The sequence below is a fragment of the Pelmatolapia mariae genome, linkage group LG6, assembly GCF_036321145.2.
Source record: "Pelmatolapia mariae isolate MD_Pm_ZW linkage group LG6, Pm_UMD_F_2, whole genome shotgun sequence".
Classification (NCBI taxonomy): Eukaryota; Metazoa; Chordata; class Actinopteri; order Cichliformes; family Cichlidae; genus Pelmatolapia; species Pelmatolapia mariae.
The window spans coordinates 19927018-19953125 of record NC_086232.1 but is presented as its reverse complement, the minus strand read 5'-3'; the positions used below and the strand labels follow the sequence as shown (position 1 = coordinate 19953125).

Genomic DNA, 26108 nt, shown 5'->3' with positions numbered 1-26108 from the left:
CTTATTGGAAGTTAAATAAACCTAACTGTAAATATGCCAAACAGCCATAAAGGTGTCAGGGGAATTCAGTCATAGAACTGTTACAGAGTTTAAAATAGTTTAAAAAATATATACCCTAAAAAAATCAGATTATGGCAACAAGACATATCCAAAAAACTTTACTTTACAAAAAAATATTGCAATTTGCATTTTCCAGTGCAAAGGATTTTTGCACGGTTTGCAATAATCAATTAACCAGATTGTTCACAAAGGGTCTCCAAACCTCTTCAAATGTTGTAGTCTGTCTTTCATCATACCATTTCTTCTTTCTAGTGGACGTTTTGGCATCATTTGCCTTTCTAACTGAGGTTTCTGATGCACATTTTTAGCAAAAGACTGAATGCATCAGTTGGCGAGCGAGCTACACGCAATTACAACCCGGACCACATCTGGACTGCTGTAATCAGCGTTCATGTATTGCTGAGGCTTACAAGACCAGAGGGAGAAGCTTCCAGGGCCGACAGCTAGGACATCTTGTCGCGTCTAAAGTGGGTTGTAATCAGGCCGGTGGCAGCTTTCTTTCAGCTGCGTCTTGGAGCAGGTAAGCAGCAGGCTGCCGGGTGGTGGGCGGCCTGTCTTTTGCTCTTCACAGAACTGATGACGGAAACACTATTCTGGCTATTTTTACTGTGGCTTCTTACTGATCAAAAGGCACCCAGGCATGCTCACTGACAGCGGGGAAATGATTTTATTCATCAGGACTTCTTTGACAGGCTTTATGTCTGGCAAAATAAAAAAATAAAAAATAAAAAAAGAGAGGAGATGCAGTCTTTTTTGTCAGGGAAATTTATTTTAGTCCGTGAGCAGTGAGTCACAGCGGTAACCGCATTAAGGGGGCTGTAAAAACAGTAATAAAACTAAACTGAAAACACAGATATGACTCTTTAAAAAAAAAAAAAAAAAAAAGATATATTGTACATCTGGTTTGTTCTGCCTGAGTTCTTTGTAGGTCTGTAGTTGTGTATACATCCTCTCCTAGAGACTGCCTTTTAAGCACCTCGTAAGTCATAACCACGTAGACTAGCAGCCACTCCTTTCTTTGACTAGCTTGGCACTGAGGGAGGGGTTTCACAGTTCAAAGTTCACTTATTGGTGCCCAGCCTCTAGCCTCCAAAATTCCTATGAGTATGAAATCAATTCCTCCCCTCTGCTGTCAGCAGTAATTCTTATCGAAACACAGTGAAACTTAAAAACTGACTATACTAAGAAAAAGAAGAAAAACAAGCGGGCACGAGCGCTGGCTTCTCAAACTGCAGATGTCGTGTTTTGTAAACGCTCAGAGTGAAATTCAAGACGAGGTATGTACAGGTGTGAGCACATGGCGCGGCAGCACACACAAACACGCGCACACACTGTGTGCGCACGACTGAGCAACACACACCTCCCTTTGTTTAGACTAGGTGATATCATACACAGATGACAGCTTACAACCTCTCTCCTGTAATAGGATAACAGCCACAGTGATAATCCTGGAGCCGCTTCACTGCAATGGAGCGCACACATGTGAGTAAGTATGAAAAGATGGGTCAGGATATGCCCGCCTGCCTCGCTGTGTTTACCTGGAGATATCCTCACAATCACACACACACACACAACAATGGCGCACCACTATCTCCAAACCATCTCAGTTTCTCTTTCATCAAAACTGTGTCTGACCTCCCAGCACGATTTATGGATGTTTTGGAAGGTATGTTCAGAGTCCTTTTCTCCTGGCGAGCAGTTTTACAGGTGTATGAACTCACGTAGAGACAAAAGTGAACTAATGATTAACGTATACGGCATTCGGATAGACTGGGCGTGGATGGTCCGACTGAGAGCTCACAGATGGGCAAAAAAAACAGATTAATGGGAGTTTCGTTGTAGGGTTTCCATTATTTGCACTCAAAATATTGACAGAAATGGAGCTGATGTGGCAATGAGATCCACTTTTCCAATTTTTTTTCACCTCACCCATTTTTGTGAAAGTATCTGTCAATATGGATACAACTGTGATTTCTAAATCTGAGAAAAGATGGTGAAAGCCCTGCTGAATGTTTCTGCAGGGATTTATCGGAACATTTCTTCTTCACTCACTGTGTGTTTATACACACCACTCCACATTTAATCATTAGTTATTATTAGTCTGGCTCTATTCCACAGTGTGTGTTTTTTTTTACCCATCCCCCCCCCCCAGCCTGGTTCTGCTGGAGGTTTCTTCCTGTTAAAAAGGACTTCTTCCTTCCCAGTGTTGCCAAGTGCTTGCCCATAGGGGGTCATTTGATTGTTGGTGTTTTCTCCATTTTATTGTGTCTTTACCTTACAATAAAAAGCACCTTAAAGTGAGCGTTTATGTGATTTGGTGTAAAATTGAATCGAACATGGAGAGCTTATGTGTTGTTCTGCAGTTTTCTGGTAATCTTTCTGCAGTTACGATAACCCTGCATTCTGAGAAAACAGCCGCTGTGCTAAAATGAAGGTCAAGAGACAAACTTGATTATCAGACAGATCTGGTTATCTGTTCTTTAGGTTATAAAAGCTTAAATGCAACCAAACACCTTCCACTGATCCTGGACTGCCAGTAAAATTGCAAGTGTGTGTATTTGTGTATTTGTGTGCGTGTCAAAGAAGAAAGCCTCCGTAAATAAATGGTGCTTTTCCTGTCCTGTCGACCACTCAAAGCACTTTGCACTCCAATCTGCATACACAGCACTTCTCTATCACTGATGAAGGAAGTCTTTAGGGTCAGTAACTCGCCCAAGGATACTTTGGAAGGTTGGCGGGTCGATCCCGGGCTCGTGTAGTCCTGATACAACTTCTCCCGAAGTAATCAGTTTGAAATCCATGTTTACACTTTGAGGACTTTTTTTTCTTTTTGTCCTACCTTCAGAGTTCAGGGTTTGTTTAAAACATGGAAAGAAGATGTGAGATGCTATCACTGATAGAAAATAAGACCAAAACTGTAACTCTCTAAAGTGACAGTGCAAAGATGAAGCAAAACAAACTCCACCCAGCCACGTATCCAGGCATCATAGTGAGCAGGTACTGCATTAACACAAGTCTGCCCTTAAGAGTTTTCCATTAGTTCCCGGCTGGAGAGAGAGTGCACAGCTCACGTGGTGAACATCCATTATCTCCTGAAGGACATAGATATGTAACGTAATTTGCAAGACAATAAGATACAAATCACGGGCGCACTTATTTCCTAAGAAGACTCACTATAAGCTGAAACAAGACACAAGATGATGACACAATCAGGCAGTCAGGGTTTCACCACAAATCAACAAGCAAAGTTTCCTAAGAACTCCCTGAAATGTCTGATTGTATTCCAGCCGAGTCTTACAGTTTCCCCACTCGGGACACTCGTGTGAATAAACCTGAGAATCAGGACTGCTGGCTTGATGAAAAGACCTCAAAAAGACTGAAATCCAAACCAGAAGACGCATATTTTAGTGAATGGGAGTGTTTTGAATCTGTGAGCAGAAATAACTTGACTGGGATGTTAGCTGATGATGATGTCATTTTTACAACAACTGTGGGACAGCTTCCGTTGCATACCGACTTTTTTTTTAATCCTCAGCACAAAACTGAAAATATCTCCATGCTTACGGTAGCAAATGAGAGCTTACTTGTCCGATCTCGGGGCCGTAGGATAATTTACTAAAAGAGCACAAGTGCAGTCACAATAAATGTGAGCTGCTGAGGAAATTCAGAGTCAGAGTCAGTCTGCAGAACGGTTTTTGTTTCATCTTGTTCGAGCCCGTCTTATGGATGTGCACTTAACAGTCCTGAGTTTAAAGCTTCGGGGGGAAATAGCGAGCACGCACACACACACACACACACACACACACGCATGGAGGTCTAAAGAATAAAACAGAGGGAGCAACACCCACATGGAGGGACAACACGGAAGAAAAAGGCTCACTTGAGTCAGGGGGAGAGCGAAGGAGGTGAGGTCGGAGTTCAGCAGTACTCACCCTGTCGAGTAAGTTGTCACTGGTGGAAGAAGCAGCACCAGCAGCAGGGAAGAGGGAAACAGTTGATCTCTGTCTTCAGTGACAAGCCAAATCAGAAAAAGACAAAAAAAACAAAAAACAAAACAAACAAAAACAAACTACAATCACTTCTTTTTCTTTATCCTAGCTTCATGGACCAGTGCTGCTGCTGTTGTGATTTCTTTCCCCACACGCGTGTGAACACAAACACACCACGAAACCCAGTCCAAAAAAATCTTACAGTCCCTCCCGAACTCAAGCTCTTCTTCTTTGATGTGCACAATCAACACAAGCAGTCAAGTCAGCGGCGATGGACAGTATGTGTGTGTGCACCATGAAGCCCAGAGCGTGTGTGAACAAGCAAGGAGCGAGCGCAGGAGTGTGTACACTCCCCGAGAGGGAGGTGACTGCACAGAGAGAGAGAGAGACAGAGAGAGCGAGGGGGAGTGAGAGACAGCAGGTAATCTCACTCCCTCTCCTTCCTCGAGTGCCACTCCCTCCAGTCACTCCTCCGCAGCGTTTGCTCAATCAGGATTTCTCACTCTCATAACTGCAGACGCTCATCTTTAACCCTGTTGCTCAATAAAAAAAAAAAAGAAACGATCTACTCGCCAGATTTGTTTTGTTTGCATGTAAAGGTAATGAAATAACACGTATATGTGGATTCCTAGAAACTCTGGGAATCCACATATATCACTTGTGTCTGAGACGAGGCTCAGTTCAGACACAAGTGATTCAAAGTTCTTCAGAAAAAACGCGCTTGGCAGGTTTTTCAAACTCCGTAAAGGAAATACAATGAAAGCAAGTGGTGAAAACTTCCATACGGCTGAGGTGTTTAAAATAAGCATGACTGTAGGAATACTTTCACCAAATGTCTTTGCAAAGGGAGCCTAAAAAGAACAGATAATATTTTTAGGAAGTGGTTTGCTCAAGCATGAGGAACTGAGCCATACTTGCTGACAGCAGTTATTTTAAAACTGTGACCAAATTTCCCTGCAACGTTTTCTCCGGGTTCAGGTTTACTTGTGATTGTTGTCAGCCTTGCTGCAATTTACAGATGTTCCCTAAAAGCCTCACAGGCAGGTAGTTGGTGCTCTAGACTGAACAACCTTTAGCCAAAATATGAGAACCGCTAATCCAAACTATGACAAACTGGATGCTCCACCTATTCGTATCACGAGTAATACTCCGAGTTAGTTGGAAGCAGATCAGTAGAACAGTTGCTGAGAAAACTGAAGCACCGACTGGAAAATCTGAGTTTAGGGTAGGAGTAGTTTCTGCCGTTACATTTTACTGCCAAATATTGTTGACATCTTCATGAAAAAATATTTTTCAAAATTATTTTATTGTCCTGTATACGGCAAAGAGGAGCTGGAAACCTTCACATTCAGAAGATGGAAGTAGTAAATATGTGGAATTTGATCATAATATACTAATTAGCTTTTAATCAACTGGTCGATTGATCCAAGTCACATTTTTAGTGGTGATTCCCAAAGACATATTAGCTGAAAGCCTGGAATATTTGGGCATGGTGTGCAGTACATCCTTAAAAACAACTGTGCAAACAGAGCAAGTGGAGGAAAACAGAAGAAGTGACAAGCCTAAAACAAAACCAACAGTATCTGAAAGTCATGTCCTTAAGGAATAGGACATAATCTGGCAAAGATCTGACACAGGACCTAAGAGATGCTTCTGTACCTTCAGTTCATCCATCTACTGTATGGGATCATCTTGACAGAGAGCAGAACAAAAGGCAGTCAGCTTCCAAAGATGAGCTTTAAGTGTCCTTCAAGAAGCCCGGAGAACTATTCCTGAAGACTATTTAAATACTTCTGAGAAAGCTTACCTAAAAAAGTTCCAGCTGTGTTCAAGAATAAAAGTGACTTTCAGGTTGGTTAGGCTTGTCCCCACTCTGTATGTTTTCACACGTTTCATCAAATCAGTGCACCCATTTTCTATTTTCCTAACAAAACAAATAAATAAAGGGTTAGTTAAAACTTAAGCAAGGTACTGTGCATAAAACGTATGCTTCGTATCGCCTCTTTGTCTCTTCCTCTACGATTTCTGATCTGACAAAGTGAAAAATGTAAAACTATATACTAAAAAGTGATGTAAACTATTTTAAGTGTAGATTTAAAATGTGGATCCATCTTCAGGAACAAACAGGGCACCAGCTCAGCTCCTCACCATTAGCCGACTTATATATTCACACTGATTAGGCCAGATGTTCTCCGCTACAAAAGCACCAAACTAATATTTCCTGTTAGCGTAATAATCTGTGACAGCCCCTCTCAAACCTTCTATTCTCTGTGATCTTCAGCCTGCATCAGATATCAGATCGGCTGCATTTTGGGCAGAATGCCAAGCTGCTACAAAAGTCCTTTCAACCGTTCACATGGCTTCAGCTGGACCGTCAAGTCAAAGTGAACCATTATGTAATGGCACATTAGCAGCACACGCTAGGATAACAGGTCGATATGAGGATGGGGTGAGAGAAAGGGGGCGAAAAAAAAAGAAGTTGTCCACTGGCAGCTGGCCTTCACAGAGGGGCTGGTCAGTCATTGTTACCACAGAAACCTGAGCTCCTGCACGTTAGCTGTAATGGGAGGAAGTGTTCAGAATACGACTGTTTACTTTACCTGCAGTAAGGTAGGATTTGGCCATGTGTACACATATTTAATGCTTCAATCTTGCCTTTCTGATTGAAGATAGCAGATGGTTTTTAATCTTCTCCAGTAATCTTCTCTCTTCTTTATTATCAGCAACTGTTTACATAAATGTCTGTCCTATGTAAAGTTTTCTCCATCCACTGCCATCCTACCTGCATAAATGACTAAATGACAGTAACAATACTATTATGTAGCAGAGGTGGGAATCCCCACATAGCCCAAGCATCACAATACTTCCCTCACGACACACATTTTGCGATATGCTGAGTACTGCATATTGCGATTTATCACCTTTTTTCAAAATGCAAATTAGGTCCTCAGAGCTAAACTTTGTGAATATCTGATCTATCCAGTACTGAAAAATTAGAGTGCCAAGCATACTAACACTAAATCCTGCCACAAATGTTGCTATAAGTAGTCTGCTATCAGTCTGCTATTGAATGAGGTCAAGCTAGGGATTTTGATAGTACAGCAATCAACTCTGATAACTTGATGTAAATCACACGTTTCTATATACATAGAAATTTATATTTAAACAGACATTCTTACATCTCATAACCCTCCTGTTCTAAAGGAATATAACCAGAATACAACCAGCGGCAACATGTTGACAATTTGTCTGCATTTATGAATTAGACACAATTATTTGCAAACCTTCGACAATCTCTCCAAAGTGATTGCAGTCATTCACAGTATTTTAATTCATTTAAAAATACCGATATAGGAGTTTCTGTTATCAATACAATATCCCCACACAAAATGTGATACCATGTGGTTTCGATTGCTATCATATGGTAGCACAATTTAAATGTTACTAAAGGCAAATACTTTTTCCTATATTTATTATTTTAATGAATAAAGTGAATCCAGTCTGCCTCAAGCAAAAAAGAACAAGTCAAAATATTAAAAGCATTTTGTTGTGTGTGTTATGATTTTTAAACCAAAACTGAATCTGCAACAGAAACATCAAGAATCTCGTGTTGTCAGCGTTGTGCAGCAGCTTGTGCATGATTGTACGTGACAGGACAGATTGCAACAGAAACAAGATTACCTCATTACTGTAACTGAAGGATGGAAAAGTGTAGGTATGTAAGGTAGCTTTGTTATTCTAACCATCTGCATTGGCACAACTCCATTTCCACGCAGCTAGCTGACAGTTACACATGACTGATAGTAAAAAAAATGCTTCAGGTAACAATCAGCATGACATAGACTCAGCGAGACTTCTAAGCTTAAATGTGCCCAGAGGTGCAGTAGGTCCCACGGTAGTCCTAAGACTGGACAACAAGTAGAATTTTTTAACTAATTAGCATGATGCTAATTAGCCATTGGATTCATGTTGCTAATGCTAATTAGCAACTAGCTAGCCAATTAAACACATTTTGCTAGAGTTTCCAAGTTTAAAGATACCATTCCTTGAAATGGGGGAAAACAGAATGATAAATGTATACAAACCCCGCTTTATTAAGAAGGTAGTGCACACAATGAATGAGCTGCCATAAGTGCAACACTTGGCTAGCATTATGCTACAGTCAAGCTATGAAAAACAGTGGTGAGAGACTGAAATGATCAAAATTATTGTGGCCATGTACAATAACCTTTTGATTTTGCAAAGTAACCCATCAGCGCACACCAATTCACACTGACTGCAACAGTCTGTCTGCATTTATAAATTAGATGTCAATTATTATTTGCAAATCTTCAACAATCTTTAAGCGTGAACTGATTGAAGCAAGACTGAATCAGTCAAGTTGGACCGAGTTTGTTTGAAGTTGCCTTCCACCAGGTGACACGTGCAATCACCTTGTGATCAAAAGTTATTACCTAGCGATTGAGCTGACTGGAGAGTCATTACACTCCTAATGTAATGACTGGCATGTGTAAGCATCAGATTAATGTAGGTTAAAGGTGGAGGTAATTTTTTAACCATTTCAGACAAATTTTAAGTCATGGCAATATATTTCACAAGCCAATCAAACGTTTTGCGCCTAAAACATTTACTTTCATAGCAGAAGATACCTTGTACTTAACTTCATCTGTAACATAGAAGAGAGAAGTATGCACACTTGTTGGACACACACATGTCGCGACACTACTGATAAAGCTCTAAAACGCTGCAAACACATGTCCCCCAAATACACAACAAAGTCCAACGGTCACAGTGTCTCTGAGATAAGACTCAGAACACAAAAAATGGTGAAAGCATGAGAAGCTGCTGGCTCATCAGGGGCTGCTGTTTGATCACAGAGAGAAAGCGGGAAAACTAACCCTAACATTATGAGTGATTCTTCACATTGACCTCTTAAAAACTAAAACCTACAGGGGAAGAACAGAATTATTACACAAATAGTGAAAAAATTTAATAACAAGTCTACTAATTACTGGGCGACTGGAAGATATGTCTAAAACTTTTCAAGCCAGTTTCACTTTGCCAAAAGGTGTGTCAAGGATATCAACCAGACAGACAGAGCTTGAGAGATTTGCCAGTATCACCGTGTACCCTATCACCTCCTTATCACTACAGACAACTGTGATTTACAACACATACTGGAAGCCCTGGATCCATTTGTTGTTACCTTCTGTATTTCCTTTCATTAAGCTCTTGGCTATGATTAAAGCTTGTCATTTTGACTCTGTGTGTGTGTGTGTGGCAATTATCAATAAGCACAGGGCAAGAGTCCTAAAAGCTTGTGGCTCCTTCCAAAGAGCTTAAACCAGAAGCTTTCCCTCTAATCTCAACTCACACAGTGGCAGGTTAATAACTAGCTGCTGTGAGAAAATAGGCCAGACCCTTTGACACCGCAGACACACAGTGACCTTCCCTTCTTTACTTTGTCATTGCTGATTAGCCGTCTGACTGTGTTTTGGCTGTAAAACATCTGGTTTCAGTGCCAGTCCTGTGTTTCGCCTCGGTGTCTTCACTCCTAGAGTAAGTTTAGGTTGCTTTTTTTAAATACATAAATTGTATGCCAACTGAGCAAACAGTGCATTCCAGCTCAAATACAGGTGCAGTCAGTAATTCAATTGAATTGGAGCTACTGAAGCCCAGTGTACACAGAAGCCTCCATTACAGACAGATTCATTTACACGGGTCCACCTGAAAACAAATAAATGAGAGGCTGGTCACTTTGGATGTCACCAATGTATTGGTGAGGACTCAGCAGCACAGCACCGCATGAGAGAAAAGCAAAGTCTGTTTTCCCTTCCTTTTTTTCCCCTGATCCTCGTAGATTTGCATGTTACCTTGTGCTCTGGTTTTTCTGCTTCACTGTGCAAATGAGAAGCCACACCTGCCTGGATAAAAATAAAATACTGATTGAGTAAAGTAGCCACATGGGCCGTGCAGTGAAAACGCTGAAAGAGTGAAATCATAACGAGGCAAGCATACGACCAGCAAGTGAAGTTAAATATATCTGATTCCCAACAATCAGGAGCACACTGGTATGATTCAGGCGATGAGAAGTTAATGAAAATACCTTTCTAGCTGTCTGGTTCAGTGTCAGTACATGTAACGAGTCAAGCATTCAGGTGCTTGTGCAACAGAAACTATTTAGAGTTTAAGTAATTCCCCTTTTTGGGGGGGAAATAGCAAAAATGTTGTTATTTTAAGAGTTTTTTTAGTTTTGAAGTTTGCTGAATAGTCAGGTATGACATCAGTTTTCAAATCCGTCGTCAACAATCCAGTTTTTAAAAACGCACAAGACGCAGCACGAGTAATCAAGTTTAAGATCAGAATCTGTTCCTGTCTCAACAAACTAAGGTGTGACTAACTATGCTGATGAAAATCACGGGGGTATGAATTGTCAGCACGAGTCTAAACCTGGGAAACACAGACATGCCCAAATTTTTGAGTCTATTTCCAGCTGCTCAATCAAGAAGCAAATCTGTCTTTCTAGAGCAGGGGTAGGCAACTCCAGGCCTCGAGTGCCGGTGTCTTACAGGTTTTAGATATCACCCTGGGTCAACACACCTGAATCAAATGATTAGTTCATTACCAGGCCTCTGGAGAGGAACAGCATCTGAAAGCCATGTCCGTAAGAAAAATCAAGCAAACATTTGACACACTGACACAGGACCTGAGAGGTGCATGTTGCCCATCAGCTGATTTATTGTTTGCTGAAGCCTCATTAGAAATGGTTTCAACATCTCAGGCTCTCCAAGATATGGAGGCCTATCTCCCCTCACCATACTCCCTGCCGGTGGCTGATGCCCTCAGACGTCAGTGCGTTGGTGGTTCTTGGTGTCTGGGGCTGGGTGCTCATGTATGTACCGGCTCACTTCTGGTGGCCGCTTGGCGGGGCCTGGCGCCTGTGGCCCGGCTGGGCCCCTTCTGGGAGGTGTGGCGCCCTCAGGCCTCTGGCCTCTGTGCCTGAGGCTTGGTCCCCTCTGGCACAGCTGGCTGCCGGCAGAGCCCGCGGGCACGTCACTGCAACCCCCTCTGGCCTCTGCTCCGTGGCTGCTGGGTGACCCCTCGCCTGGGGCTCTCCTCAGGAGGGTGGCACGGTTGCCCCCCTGGTGGTCCTCCTTGGGTCCTCGTACCCTGGGCCCTCTGGATGTCTGGGGCCTGGATCTCCTGCATACCTGCTAAATGCCCTGGGGGACGGGGCTATGGCTCCCCCCACTCCCTAGCAGATCGTTACATGGAGAAACCTTTGGAATACAAGCATGCTGATCCACACAGGTGTGCACACAGGTGTACACAGACACAAACTACACCTTTCTTGGCTGCTACCTCAAAGCACATTGTGCGCTGTCAATCTTGCATGCTGCACAATAACATTTAATATTTAGTATCTACTGTTATCTGTTAGCTAGTTTATTGTGATGGTGTTGTATTTATTATGTTGCTCTTTTTTGTTTCTTTTCTCTTCTGTTTTTTTTGTTCTCTCGACAGGTGATCCAGGTGTTTTTTTTCTTTTTTTTTTCTTTTTTGTTTGTTTGCTTTTCTTTTTTTCCCTCTCTCCCCTCTATTTTGTCTTTCTTTCCCTCTCTTTCTTTCATTCTTTCTCCCTGTCCTATACCCCAGTCATGTCTGTCCCGTCTGTAACAACTGAAAATAAAATAAAATAAATACATAATTATAATAAAAGTCAATCAAATGGACCAATATGGCAAGGCCATGATGATCCACTTGGTAAAGTAAATCCGCTTGGCATCTTTTTTGGCCTTCAGACAACAATTCTGATGGCTAAAGATCCAAACGGGACAGGCAAAAAAACAAAAAAGAAAAAAAAGAAATGGTTTCAGTGGAAGTGTGGCTGTCAAGAAGTCATTCTTAAGGAAGGGAGACACAGAAAAAAGGCTGAGGTACGATAGTTAACACAGGAACTACAGTGAAATCAGTTGCAACAGGTCTGATGGAGTGACGATTACTGAAGAAATTTGTAAAGTACTGTCATGCAATATCGTATAGAAAGCAGCTGACTGGCGACGGTTTCATTTTTCAGCACGGCAATGATCCCAAACAGTGCGATAACAGCATGAAGAGATAGAAAAAAAAAACACATAATGATGCACTAACAGTCATGGATTGGCCTCCCCAGAGCCTGGACCTCAACACCATTGAAGCAGTGTAGGATCATCTTGACAGAGAACAGAAGAAGAAGAAGAAGAGCTTTGAATGTCCTTCAAGAAACCTGATGAACTATTCCTGAAGACTAATCAATGAAATGACAAGAAAACTGCCAAAGAGAGTTCAGGCTGTATTAAAGAATTTCATTGTCTGTTTCAATAAATCACTGCACTGATTTCCTGTTACCTTAGCAGAATCTAAAGAAATGACAGATATACCCTTGAATAAGACTTGTGTATATTTAGTGATTCACAGGTATTTAATCATCAGCTGGAAACTTGCTCTCTGTAGTTTGAGTAACACCTTTAATCACATACCATCAGATGGCTGCTTTAAGAACATTGTGTGATAGTGATCTCACCTCCAGTTGGCCGAAATCTAACGTGAATAATTTGTTTGCATGCCTGTGCAGCACGCCTCATTCTTTCACGTCTGATTCACTCCAAAATCTCCATTAACACATCTGTTTGAAACAATTCCCATTCAGTGATATCACAGCTACACTACCTGCTTACATCAACTTTGGCACAAAGCAGGGTTTGTAAAAACCAATGGACCCTGAAGTTGTGTTGGAAAAGCATTCAAACCATGTACTGTTACTCATTTTATAGATCACGAAGCATGTTGAAATCCGTTATTCATCCCGATTCATCTACAGGCACCTCTCTCGGTTGTCGCACATGTAAGCCAACTGTGAGGATCGTAGAAACGGTATATAAAGCGAGATTCTGGATTTGACAACCAGGAAAGAAAATCGGTTTCTTTTTCTGAACTTTCATTAAGAGATTTAGCTGGTAATGGTCATACTGCACGCAACGCATGATGATCACGTCACAGACAGGCAGACAGAGCAGTTACAGTTGAACTTCAGACATGTAACACTCATTCAGGTGTTTTCCTTCTGTTGATTTCCCAGAAAGGCATCTGTAATTTCTTAGGAAGGCTCCTGAAAACATCCGTGTAATCTGATACTATCTAAGTGTTTAAGTCATCTCTGTGTCTCAAACCCCAGCCTGGTTCAGTCACCACTCCCATTGTCAATAGTTACCTAAAGAGTCGACCTGTTGTATTATAGTGACTAATAATAATTTAGCTCCATCACATTTAGTTATTGGGTATTATAACTCTCCTAAAACGAGAGTGAGTGTTAGTATTGGCCCAGTCTGTGCCTACACTAAGCAGCTGTCCTGTGCCTGAGACATTTTACTGTGACCCTTTCTCCGTCTGCTCTGATTGGTCAGCTTGTGCAGAAAAATGAGGCATTGGTTACATATGGTTGCTTCTCTTGAGTAAAGCCTCTGCCCTCTAATAGTTGGCAGCTTTGTCCCACCCCAATGGGCGACGTCATTGCGAACAAGTCATTTTTTTATATACATGGTCCCTGTTGCTCATGTCTACTTAATAATGAAAGTGAAGTGAGGAGTGAGTAGTGGCTTTACTTTAAGGGTGTGCCACATTAGCTGCACAGCAGACATGATGCACATGTTTTACATAATAGCACAGATACTAAGTTACTACTTAAGTTACTTGTCTTTGCAAACCTTTTACAGACATAAAAATAATATAGAACACTAAACAACACGGGAGTTTAAAATCCAGAATCATACTGGCTTAATTTGTGGTCTGTTAGCCGTTTCTTAAACAAACTGCAGGGATGAAGTGTTTTTGGCTTTTTTCGGGACAGAAACAGCACTATTTGCTGTAAATGGTTATATTTATATGAATACATCGATGCCTTTTACCTCTTATTTTCAGATGGGACACATTAAGCGTTTCCATGTCTGTTTAAAAAAAATAAAATAAAGCACATAAAATGTCACCAAGTGACCTAGATCTCAGCTGTGCGAGGAGCCGTTTCATTGAGAAACTGCAGGACTATTAAAATATTAATCACATTATATGGGTGGTTATAAGCACACATCGTGTCACATCGACAGAGACCAGTGTGTGTGTGTGTGTGTGTGTGTGTGTGTGTGTGTGTGTGTGTGTGTGTACCCTTGAGGGAGTGTCTTTTTATCTTATATCAATTATAACTAAGTAAAGCTGTTTTGCAGCCAGCTGGTGTCGTTTGCAGTGAAAACTACTGACAGAGTTAAAAATATTCTACATCAAAGAGAGAAAAGTGGGAAAAAATGTGCACCAAATTAGGTTTGATGTTCTAAAATTAGTCTAAGAGGACCTTTTTATGAGAATTAATCATTTGTTTTGTACACATAAGGAATATTAAATGACAAGATGGCTAAAGCATGATTCATTATTCAACAAAGGCAATGAGCTGGTCTGATTAGAGCACACCAAGGAAGTTACAAGGATCCTCATCATGTAGATTAATACAGTGTTGATGAGCTTAGCAGCAGCTAGAGGCCATCCATCCACTTTATCCATAGTAACTGTTGTCAAGGTGAGCTTCACTTTCTGAGACTCCAGGGGATTGGCTTGCTATTATATAGGCTCACCCTCTCTGTATAAACAATACACAGACAGCGTACTGCCACAGTGTACATCCTGCTGTCGAGCAGAACGAGGCCACAGCAAATCAGATCACGCCCATTAGCTAACTGCATTAATGCACTGTGGCATGCAGCATGACATGCTAGACTCAAATTGTCTGTGAAGCTCAAATCAAACATTAGCTAAAGAAATGCACTTATACATGGTTTTGTGAGTAGTCTTCAGCTAAAAGCTAATGCTTAACCCAAGTATAACATGCTCACTAAGTCATTATATTAGCAGGCTAACATAGTCATACTAGCGCTAATGAAGTAAACTGGCAACAGATCGGATATACCTCTGCAGGCCATAAACTAAAGTAGGCCACTTCACACAATTAACTTAGAGTTTATACAGTCATGTGAAAAAAAAAATGTTCACAGGACTCTTTGCAGTTTGGTGATAAACTAAGTACACCCAGTGATTTAACAGCCTTTAACAGCAAGAACTGGCTTCACACTTGACTCTATAACACTTTTGTATACAGAGAGGTTCATGGTCCACTCAGGGACTGCAAGGTACTGAGGTCCTGTGGCAACCCCAAATCATCACCCCTCCACCACCGTGCTTGACGTTTGGTACGAGGCGTTTATGATTACGTGGGGGGGGGGTCCCAAACATGCCACTGTGCAACATCTCCACTTTGGTCTCGTCTGTCCAAAGTACATTAATCCAGAAATCTTGTCGTTTGTTCAGATGCTGTTTTATAAACCTAAGTTCTTTTTAGACAGAAGAGTCTGTCTCCTAGCGAACCTTCCAAACAAGCCAGTCTTTTTCTAATTGGACTGTCGTGAACCGTCACATTAAACATGCTAACTGAGGCCAGTAGAGACTGAGATGTACCACATGCGTTTTTCAGTTTCTCTGAGCGTTACACAATTAGACCTTCAGGTGAATCTGCTGGGATGACCACTCCTGGGAAGACTGTGGCATTGTGTTGCACATCTGAATGCATTTGTTCCCCTCCACTACAGAACTGTTATTTAAGACGTATAATTTCAAAAAGCAACAGAACATGGTATTACTAAAATAAAACGCACTGCAGCGTGTTCACATGTAAAAAGACAATTATTTTTACCCAAACTGGAGAGGCCAGTTCATACCTTACAGGCTGTGTCATCTTCATCATAAGGATAAAAAAAAATATGTTTTCCCCTAAATACAAATTTCTTTGGCAAAAACTGATCAATCTTGGCTCTTTTGATAGGAACAGATGCCAAACCCTGCCCTGAGACTGCCCCCAGTTGGCAAAGAGCGCTGGCAGTGTGCCGTTAGGGCTCACGCTCAGTGCAGACAGAACCAGGCTAAAACATGGTTTGTGCAGGCATGGTAGAATAAATGATCTGGCTGTAACATGAGACCTTTAAGAAAAGACAAAAGCGATCAGAATTTAAATGCCTGTGCCAAGTTTTATGGCAATCCATCTGTTAGCAGACCTTTCACAGTAAAACCACATGTAAATCAGGCAACAAATGCACGGCCAGTTTGTTTATCCATTAACACAGAAAGTCATCCAGCAGTTGTTGAAATATTTTCGTCTGCACACAAAAATGTCAGTCTCGTGCCTCGCTGCAAGTATAAATAACAGTATGTATTTATACACACTCAGTAATATATATTTTTGAGGATGTGGTACAACACTGTACACAGAGCCACTTATTCTAATCACCTTGTAAACTTATCTGTGGAAAGCAGTTGTCGGGTTTAATAAGCAAACGTGCAGACATGGCATCAGAGACCAAGTCTGCAACTGTTCTAACAGTAATTTTCATGATGTGCAACTTTAAATCTCATGAATCAATAGGCTGAACAAACAAACAAACAAACACACACACACACACACACACACACACACACACACACACACACACACACACAGGTGGAAGAGGCCAACCACTCGTTATCATGAATAATAAATAAGACTCTGCTGACCCATCTGCTTCATGACTAAGACCTGCCGACTTCAAAAACAACCGGAGCACCCTGCCTGAAGCAGCGGGCTTTTTATAAGTCCGACCAGAAGCTTCTGATCTTTATATGGGAATTCTTAAAAATGAAAAAGAAAAAGAAAAAAAAAAAAAGCACCAAACTAAACAAACATGACCTTTAATCAAAACTTACTGATATTATACAGAGGGGTGACCAGTAACCATGTGACATTATCTTGTCTGCCATAATTGACATGTGACAATCATGGTGAAAATGTAAGATCAAGTGAATAAGGGGCCCTTTGTACCCGCCCTCGGTGCCTCACGAAAGTCAACAAACTTCACATCAAACTGACATCACATCCGGTGTCACAAGCTGCCAGCATCCAACCTCTTAATTTTAGTAACCTGTACCAGTGGCATTGCATCACTGGTTATGCAGGCCCAAAGACTAGTCAGTGACCCTCAAGCAACCACCTCTTGCTAGGGAAAAATGAATATTGCCTAACTTGTTGCTAGCACACTGCTGCGGTCGCGGGTTGAATCGAAGATACGACTACTCGAACTACTCTCTGAGCTGCAGTGAAGGGGTGAAAAGTGCAACAAACTAGAAATGGAGCTGCAGCACCTTCTGAAACATGTTGGCTGCAGAGCTAAAGCACAGCTTTTACTTTGAAAGAGCTGCATTGCACTTTTTCAAGCTGCATTATGGCTCAGCAAGAGTTAGCAAGTGTTTGCAGACTCATACTAGCAGCCATTAGTGCTACCCCTCACCCTCGTAGTATATCTACCTATATACATTTAAAAATACTAGGTGACGTCCTTTTTGAGTTATCTCAATCATAACATTTTCAGAAAATTGACCTCTGACCTTGAACGTGAAGTCAAGTTCACTGGGATTCAAACTCATTTGCGAGTTTCAGTAAATGCTTCAATGGGATGATCTTGAAAATCCTATGTTGCCTCAATTCTGAGTTATTGCATTCACAAACTTGGCTGTCCACGCTGGCCGCCTGTCCAGCGGGGTGACAGCGACATCCCATCAGCTTTTTATGGCTGAGGGGGAAAAAAGACTACAGACAACTGTGGCAATCTGATAGCAATCTGAATCTGAATCTGAAGTTTTTGGTGCAACCTCATCCAGCAAGAGCCAGTAACCTCCAGGAACCACTGCCAACCGTCAGGAGATTCATGTTTTTTTCCACCAACCGGTGGCTGTGTCACGGCCAACATGGCAAACAAATCTCAAGCAATGTGTGCATGATGTCATCAGACGCTTCAATAGAACAACTACCAAAGAAACAGCATATAAACCCTTCAGGTGCTAGCCAGCTGTTCACTCTGAAGCTTGGCCTGCAGTATTTTACTTGTACTGTGCACACATTTACTGACTTCCTCTATATTTTCTAAAATAATCCCCTCCCTGTTTGACCCACGTGGTGCCGGATAATCCCCAAACAGCTGTCACGTCAGAAACGTGCACGGCAACCTGCCACGACTGATCTGAGTGACAGTGACGTAACAGTAAAAGAAAAAGAAGGTCAGGGTGGAAAGACAAACAAGACTTTCGAAGCCATTGTTGGAGGAGTCATTATGCCTGGCACTGTAAATGCCCTGCAGTGACAAACAGCAGACGACAGCTTGTTTAAGGGAAGTTTGTAGTCTTTGGGACAAAGACAGAGAGCTTCTGTGGTCACATGCACACTCTCGATTTATATAAGAGCATTTTCGGGATTTTTAAACCATTGTCAGGACAAGTACAGTAATCGTCCCCGATATCCACCAGCAGATTGTTTTCTAAAGCCCAATACTTTGCAGATTTTATTCAGTTTGACCGCCAGGCTGAAGCATCAAATGATGATCCACGAATACCAGACAACAACTGCCCGGTGATGAATCTACATAACAACTCAAAAATCTGGCTTCTTCAAGGAAGAGCGTCTGATGGGCTATGATTATTACATCGATCACTGCTCACACCTCTCAAAAAAGACACCAAGAGAGAAGAGCGTTAAAATAAGGATTAAAGTGCTTATCTCAGGTCCTGTATTTGCTGGATTTTTTCCCTATTTCTTAAAGACATGTGTCTTCCAGATACTGTTAATCTGCTATCGATGGATTCTTAGGCCTGCCCCCTTTTTTTTTGTCTTCCATTTTTCCAGTTTCCTTAATTTTTTCTAAGGACACACTGCACACCGTTACCGAGAGTGACAAGTTTTTGGCTAATAGCTCTTCGGGAATCACCTTGGTGCAAAAATACTACTTTGGGTCGGTCAGACTGTGACATCTATTTTCATGGATTCAACTAAAGAAATGGGAGTGAATTCTCTGACAGGCTGCTGGTAACAAAGTGCATAAAGATGCAATTCAAAATTGTTTTTTTGCCATGTTGTCTGGTATGTGTAGACACAACACTGGTTCACCTGTGGAGTTATGTACTTTTTATGTTTGAATGAGTCACAGATCAGAATTAAGCGACTGAAACAAGCTAACAAAGACTTCCTCTGAAAATGGTGAGGTACAAGGACTGGACTGAAAATGAGTGAAAAAGCAGCCAATGCCCAATGAAGAACTTTAGAAAACTATTGCTTAGGTGCACTTAAAAAAAAATCACCAGAAATTTGTGTTACTCTGAGTTTTTGAGGACACACAATCTCCGAACAAAGAACACTCAAAAGGTTTCCACCTGTTAGAAAATCCTGGCAAAGACAGAATAAGTGCATACCAGATGTTTTATTGACAGTGTGAGAACAGCAGGATTAACTGAAAGAGGCCAGAAGTACCGTGAAATCACTCTGACCCTGCCGGGCAGTGAAGCAGGCCTTCATTAGTTTTAGTGAAAACTGAACCACAGGAGGTGTGGCAGGGCAGAGAGTAAGAGTTTAAGGCCACAGGGGGCTTTGTCCTGGAGGTACAGTCATGTATGAGGCACCATTTATTGAGGACACAGGGTTCTCCAACATCACCTCAGGGCACAAAGTCGGGTCTGTAATGCCAACAGAGGACATGTGACATGAGCTGCTTCAGTTTCAGGGTTTTCCTCTTAACCTAATAGGTAATAAATCAGTGATGTAACCCTCAACAAAGAAAGTAAAAATGCATGATTGGCACCCACACACGCGCCCGCACACACACACACAATGCTGCAAAGACAAAACCATGCACAGTTACAATCCTGAACATTTAATGACTACAGTAGCTATTGTTGAAGTTGTTTTTGCAGATTTATTACTTTTAAATGCTTAAAATCACTGAATCCCCAAAGAGCAACGTCCAGCCACTGAAGAACTGCAGCTGCTCCATGGGCCCCTGGAGGCTGGCTCCAAAAAGCTGAGTCCCAGTGGACTCCAAATGCCCAAATTTAGAACAAAAATAAACATGTTACATAAGCAAAACATATTACCCTCAATTGGTACAATTTTAAGCCTTTTTAAAACAACAACAATATTATAGTTGCAGAGATATCTTGTTAGCTAGCTGTGCAAGCAAGTTAGGTCATTGATGAAAATCAGAAACCAGTGAATTTAACACTGCTAAAAATTAATTACGTAATTCTCGCAACACATTTCTGATTAATTAATCTGTTTGTTCTTTCAGCTCTGTTACAACACAACATTGTAACAACATTTTTATATACAATTTTTTTTTTTAAAAAAGGGCTTATACTGGCTGCTAGGTTTGTTCATCCATCTATCCAGCTTCTGCTGCTTGTCTGGGTCTGGGTTGCTAGGGCGCCCAGGCCCCCCTCTCCACCTCTTCCAGCTTTTCCAGTGTGATACTGAGGTCTTCCCAAGCCAGCTGAGAGATACATGCTTTGCCTCCCCCTGAGGACATGCTGGAAACACCTCACCTAAGACATATCCTGGAGGCATCCTTATTGGACGCCTGAACCACCTCAACTGGTTCCTTTCAGCTCTAATCTGAGCCCCTCCCAAATGACTGAGCTCCTTACCCCATCTCCAAAGACGTGAGGGTCACTTCTCAATGAAGCAGGAACAGAGAAGTGATCCTGATGCCACCAATCTTGAAAGCCGCTGCTGCTTGGCTGCACCTTAGAAACTCTGCCTCCCACAGGTTACAGGTTACTGCTGGAAATGCAAACCAAGCTCTGACTGCAGTCATACAGGGGACTAAATGGCCCATAACAACAGGTTTGTCATCACTTTATTGCACAACAGCAGCTTAACAGCCGCATATATTCTGCACAGATTTTCTAGTGCTCAGGTCATCGGGTTGATTCAAGGGCATGTTTGCTCAAAAGCACACCTTCAGTTCATTGCAGGTGTTACAGAAGGACAGACTGACTCCTAAAAGCAGCAGCAGCAGCAACAGCAGCAACAGCAGCAGCAAGTGCCTCCTCTCTGCTCCGGATGTGAGTGACAGTAAGATATACTACAAGATAAACAGCCAAGTATTTCCACAGCAGGAAAAAAACAAAACAAAAAAACAAAAGAGGCTCTGCTCAGAGATTCTGAAGAAATGAGGATCTACATAGCAAACAGCACACGCCACAGGCTGGACAAAGCAAGGGAATCTCAGGTATGCGTTTAACAGTCTGTGTGATGACATGCCAGGTTAGCATTTTATGGCCCTAACATGAAAGTGCAAAGCAGATTTTTTACTCTCTCTACAGTGGATTTAAACAGAAGAGCCTGTGGTGCCTTCAAATCCCACAAACACCTCGTTAAAAATGAGACTGTCAAGATTTTTCACCGAGTTCAAAGCCGGCTACAGCAGGGAGGGTTCATTTGTGGTCGGGAGATTTTTGTTTCACACAAGTGCAGACGTGTGGCAAACTCATTAGTCTAATGCTCTTTTTGGCAGCGGGTTGGCCATTAGGTGGATGACAGGCCTAATTAGACAACTCGAGAGCTGGCATGACACCTCTCCACACAGCACGGCACCAAAAGTCGTGCCTCAAACTGACACGCTTTAGTCTTAAACTCTGCGCAACCCCAAAACATGTTCGCTGTTCATTAGCTACAGACTTTTCTTTGTCAGGGGCGCGCAGAAAAATTTGCATCAAGCCCCCGCCAAGCTGAAGAGCGGTAACTGACCTCGCCGTTTATCTCAGGCGCTCTGATAAAATTCCCAAAGAGGGGGAGCAGCGAGCTGTTAGTATATCATTAGGAAATATTTAAAAAATGAGCCAAAGGTCAATTCTTAAACTAAACACTATTATTTTACATCTTTAAACAGAGCAGCTTGACATTTTTGGAGCTTCTTTTTGAGTGTTAAATGCTTGGAAAGTGTTTATGAGCCACTTAGCTTAGCACAAAGACGGGCGTAAAGGTCAGACTGGTGTCTGAGGTCAGCCCTGAAAGGAGCCTAGAACTTGGATCTTATTAAGTTTAATCAGTGCAGAGTGAAAATATGAAAATATGTCATAGTCATGGGGGAGCTAATCGTTTCCACCTAACAGTCAAGGCTGCTACTTTCTAGCTAACAGGTGGGGTTGACAGTTTCGGCTTGATAAATTTAATGATCACCAACCCAGCTTTGCCGCTGGGGTTGATGACCAAACTTTTTTATTAGTTCATTTATGATTTCCTAACCTGTTGAACAGTGAAAAGTCTGTCCATGGGTGACGATGTTTTATCTAGCCATATCAGCAACCTCAAAGTCTGTTTTCAAGGTTGCTAGGATACCCGTCGATATATTTTGTTTGTTGTTTTATTGATTTGAGACGTCACAAATATAGCTGTAACCTATTAATACGTAATTTTAAAAAAAAGAAAAAAAAGAAGAAGCAGATTTCGAAGTCCAGTCCCGAAAAGCTGCAAAAGGGGCTTTAATAGAAATGATCACCAAAAAAAAAAAAACAAAAAAAACACCCTGATGGCACCACTCGTGACCAATGTTCCCTCTAATTTTTCATGTGTCTGAGCGAACACACAAACTCCCTGAGCGAACCCTTGGACCACTGTGAGCGACATCAGACGTGTGCACTGTGGTCACGCCAGCATCTAATCAATCCAAGTGACATGGTTTATTAATATAATCAAATTACAGCATTTACATTTATGTTAGACTACTTTTAATTAACTGCTTTAGCCCACTTACAATGAAAATTTAAAAAAATCTAGTCATTGACCTGTGTAGTATGTTAACACTATTGGAAGTAAAAATAACTTGAACTCCAATTTCGAAAACACAACTTTCTTTTTTTTTTTTCTTTCTTTTTTTTTTATAAAGCTCTGACTTGTATTGTGAGTCTGTGGTCTGGGAGAGAGTCCTGTAACTCTGTCTGCAAAATATAGTATATAATGACCAATGCTGGGCAATTAATTATATAGTTACTTCTTCAAAAAAGTAACCGAGTTTGGCAAACAAAGTTTTTTGCAGCTTTTTTTTTTAATGCACTGTTTACAGAACAATCAGCTGTTCTGCATCAAATCTGATGCCACACAAATTATTTGTGCCACTCCAAAAAATTATTTCTGTCCACTATGAGATAAAGGAGAACAACAGCCTGATACCTGCAGGCCTGACAACAGGAGATGTATCACTCCTGTAACACCTGTAACATTCAGCAGTCGCCTCACTGTTCTGACACACACAACAAAACTATTGACTACACTACACACTACAACACAAGATTTGCGCTAAACGTTGCAAATCTCTCACATCTCAAAACACCGCCGCCACTCCTAAAACTTACCCCCGTTTCTTAACAACTAGATGCCACGTTGCCATATCATTTTTTGATTGGTCGACATGGTACTTTTGTGGACGAATAGGAAAGGAAGAGGGGGGTGGGGTTTGTTTTTGCTCACAGGCGGAGAGGGCTTTCGAGCGTTTTCCTTATAAAACGCTGTTTTTACCGTTTCTTGCCACAGTAAATATAAACAACGATAGTATTCAGGAAGAAAACCAAACATTGCATATATTTTTATCATAACTCTGGTTTTACGTGGCCTATCAACACAATTTAAAAACTGGTATAAAGTCCACACTTTTTCCGTCAATTGTTCCCTCTGTCCTGCTCACCTCTCCAATGGTTGTACACGTTGTCATTAATGTGGCTTCACTCCACATCAGCCACGCCGCTTTGACAGCTCAAACACCGGTGTCGGCACATAAGGACGCTGTCATAGCCTGTCAACGACGTTGATTAGCTGCGCATATACATGAATGTGAATCGCGTGATTGGCTGGACTATGGGATAAGGTGGCATCGTTCTAAACCCATACAGGAGCAGCCAGTCACTTACTGACTAACACTGCAAAACAGAATTCTTAAAGTATTAATTTTAATTTCAATTCAGGTTAGATTTTTTTTTGTGCGCAACAGAGATTTTCTGTGCGCGGAGACCGTGCCAGCAGTGCGCAATTGCGCACGTGCGCAGCTCAGAGGGAACATTGCTCGTGACTCAACCTGAAGAAAGCCGCTGTGTAATGCATGATTCAGCAGTGACTTTATAACTGCTCACCTGTCAAATGGATACTCATGTAGCTAACCCTGTAAAACTGCATGAATGGAAAGGAAAGACTCCTACCAATAGCTGGAAGCAGTAAGATGGGCTGGCCTAAGTTGGGTTTATCATTGATGAGGCTCATTAATAAATGTAAACTGTTCTTTGAGCTAATTTTGAAGGTGTTAGTGATAAAAATGTTGAAAAAGAATAAAAACATTGCGTGCGCACAAAACCAAAACACTGTACGGCTCTGTCACAGTAGAATAAAAATAGTAGAGTAAAAATCCCTCGTTTTGACTTGGGAAGAAAGGAAGGGAAAAAATGGTTGCCCACTGATTAAATCGATTTTTTTCCACTTTCAGCAACAGTTTGTGATTAGCTGCGACAACCAACTGGTTCCCCAGAGCCAACGCCCTCAATATGTGAGCCAGGAATTGAACAGGTCGCCTGGTGGGAGGCAACCTGTCTCCAAACACTGCGCTGTGACTCGGAGTGACTCCCAAACAGACTGGATAAGGTTTACAAAAATCTGCAGTCTCATCCCCCCTAAATATTCACCTTGGATACAAACCTCTGTTTTTATCTAACGCTACAGGAAAATTGAGAATATCAATATCAAACTGCGACAATAAATGCAGTGAAATGGGACTTTCGCTGAACCAACCACAACTTATGGAAAAATTAAAATAGAAGGAAGAATTTGATAAAACAATTCAGTCACACATCTGAAAATAATACAAATATTCGTTTGGTCCAATCACGGCGCACACTCTGGACCGGCCTTCTGTGAAACTGATGTGCACTGCCACACTTGAAGAGCCAACTGGCACTGAAGTCCTAAATTTGTCCCACAGCTCCACATGTGGTGAGCATTAGACTCGGTTCATTAAACACAGCTCTCAAGCTGTTATTTTTCTTTGTCTTAAGTTTATTTACACCCGTCCAGACAGAAGTGAATTAAAAAAAACAAAACACAATGGATCCAAACAATCTGGTGAACTGGTGGCCTGAAAGAGTACCGCCACCCACAGAGCAGAAATAACAGGCTTCACTTAGAAGCAGGGAGGTGTTTACACTGAACGGGCACACCAAATCTATTCACAATATACTCGCTGATGGGACCTGCGGCATTTTGATTACAGCTTTATCAGTGTACAACTGTTTGGATTTTGTGTTTGCTCACAAGAAAAAATACAAATGTGCGACTCGCAGGTCCTGAATAATGAAACACCTTTAAAGTGCTTTTCCAAAACAAAAGCATTATTTAAAATGCTAACGTGTTCACAAGGTTGTTTGAAAATTAACCAGATAACTAATTAGCTATCTGTAGGGATTACTTTTTTCCTTTTATTCTAAGATGAAAAGTAAACTAAAACTTCAGTTACCGAGTTTAAACAATTATTTAAAAATATGCATAAACTGTTTTCTGTTTATACTAATACTAAAGATGATTAGATGTGGAAAATCTAAATACTTTTTAAGCAAACTTAATTATGGATTTAATTCTATTTTCAATTCCTTTCAATTTTATTCATTAAACTGCTTTTATTAACCCCAATATCTAATCAGCCAATCACACGTAGACGTGCTCGAGACGACCTGCTGAAGTTAAACCTGAGCATCAGAATGAGGAAGAAAGGGGATTTGAGTGACTGTGAATGTGGCAGACAGGCTGGTCTGATTATTCCACAAACTGGTGATCTATACTGGGATTTTCATACACCATCTTCAGACTGTCTCAAGCATACAGAAAGGCAACAGTGACGCTTTACAGCCGAGGTATGCAGAAGAGCATCTCTGAAAGCACAGCATGTCAGACCATGAAGCAGAAGACCACACTGAGGCTACAGTTCATACACGCTCGCCAGAATTGGACAACAGATCTGACGAGTCTCGCTGAAATGTTTGGGTCAGATTTTGGTGCAAACAACATGAAAGCAGGGATCCATCCTGCCTCGTATTGACGGTTCATGTTGGTGATGTAATGGTGTGAAGGGTGTTTTCTCAGCACACTTTGGCATC

General features: G+C 41.5%; 1 protein-coding gene across 3 annotated transcripts in view; it reads right to left on the bottom strand.

Annotated features, from left to right (window-relative positions):
• Positions 1-26108, bottom strand: part of coro2aa (coronin 2Aa) — a 48033-nt gene that overhangs the window by 20752 nt on the left and 1173 nt on the right. Inside the window, exon 2 of one of the 3 annotated variants that reach the window (XM_063476141.1) lies at positions 3993-4065. The exons of 1 other annotated variant lie outside the window; for it this stretch is intronic. The gene's annotated coding sequence lies outside the window, so the exon portion shown is untranslated. The remainder of the gene's footprint in view (positions 1-3992; positions 4066-26108) is intronic. One more of the 3 variants, XM_063476142.1, reaches the window with a different exon arrangement.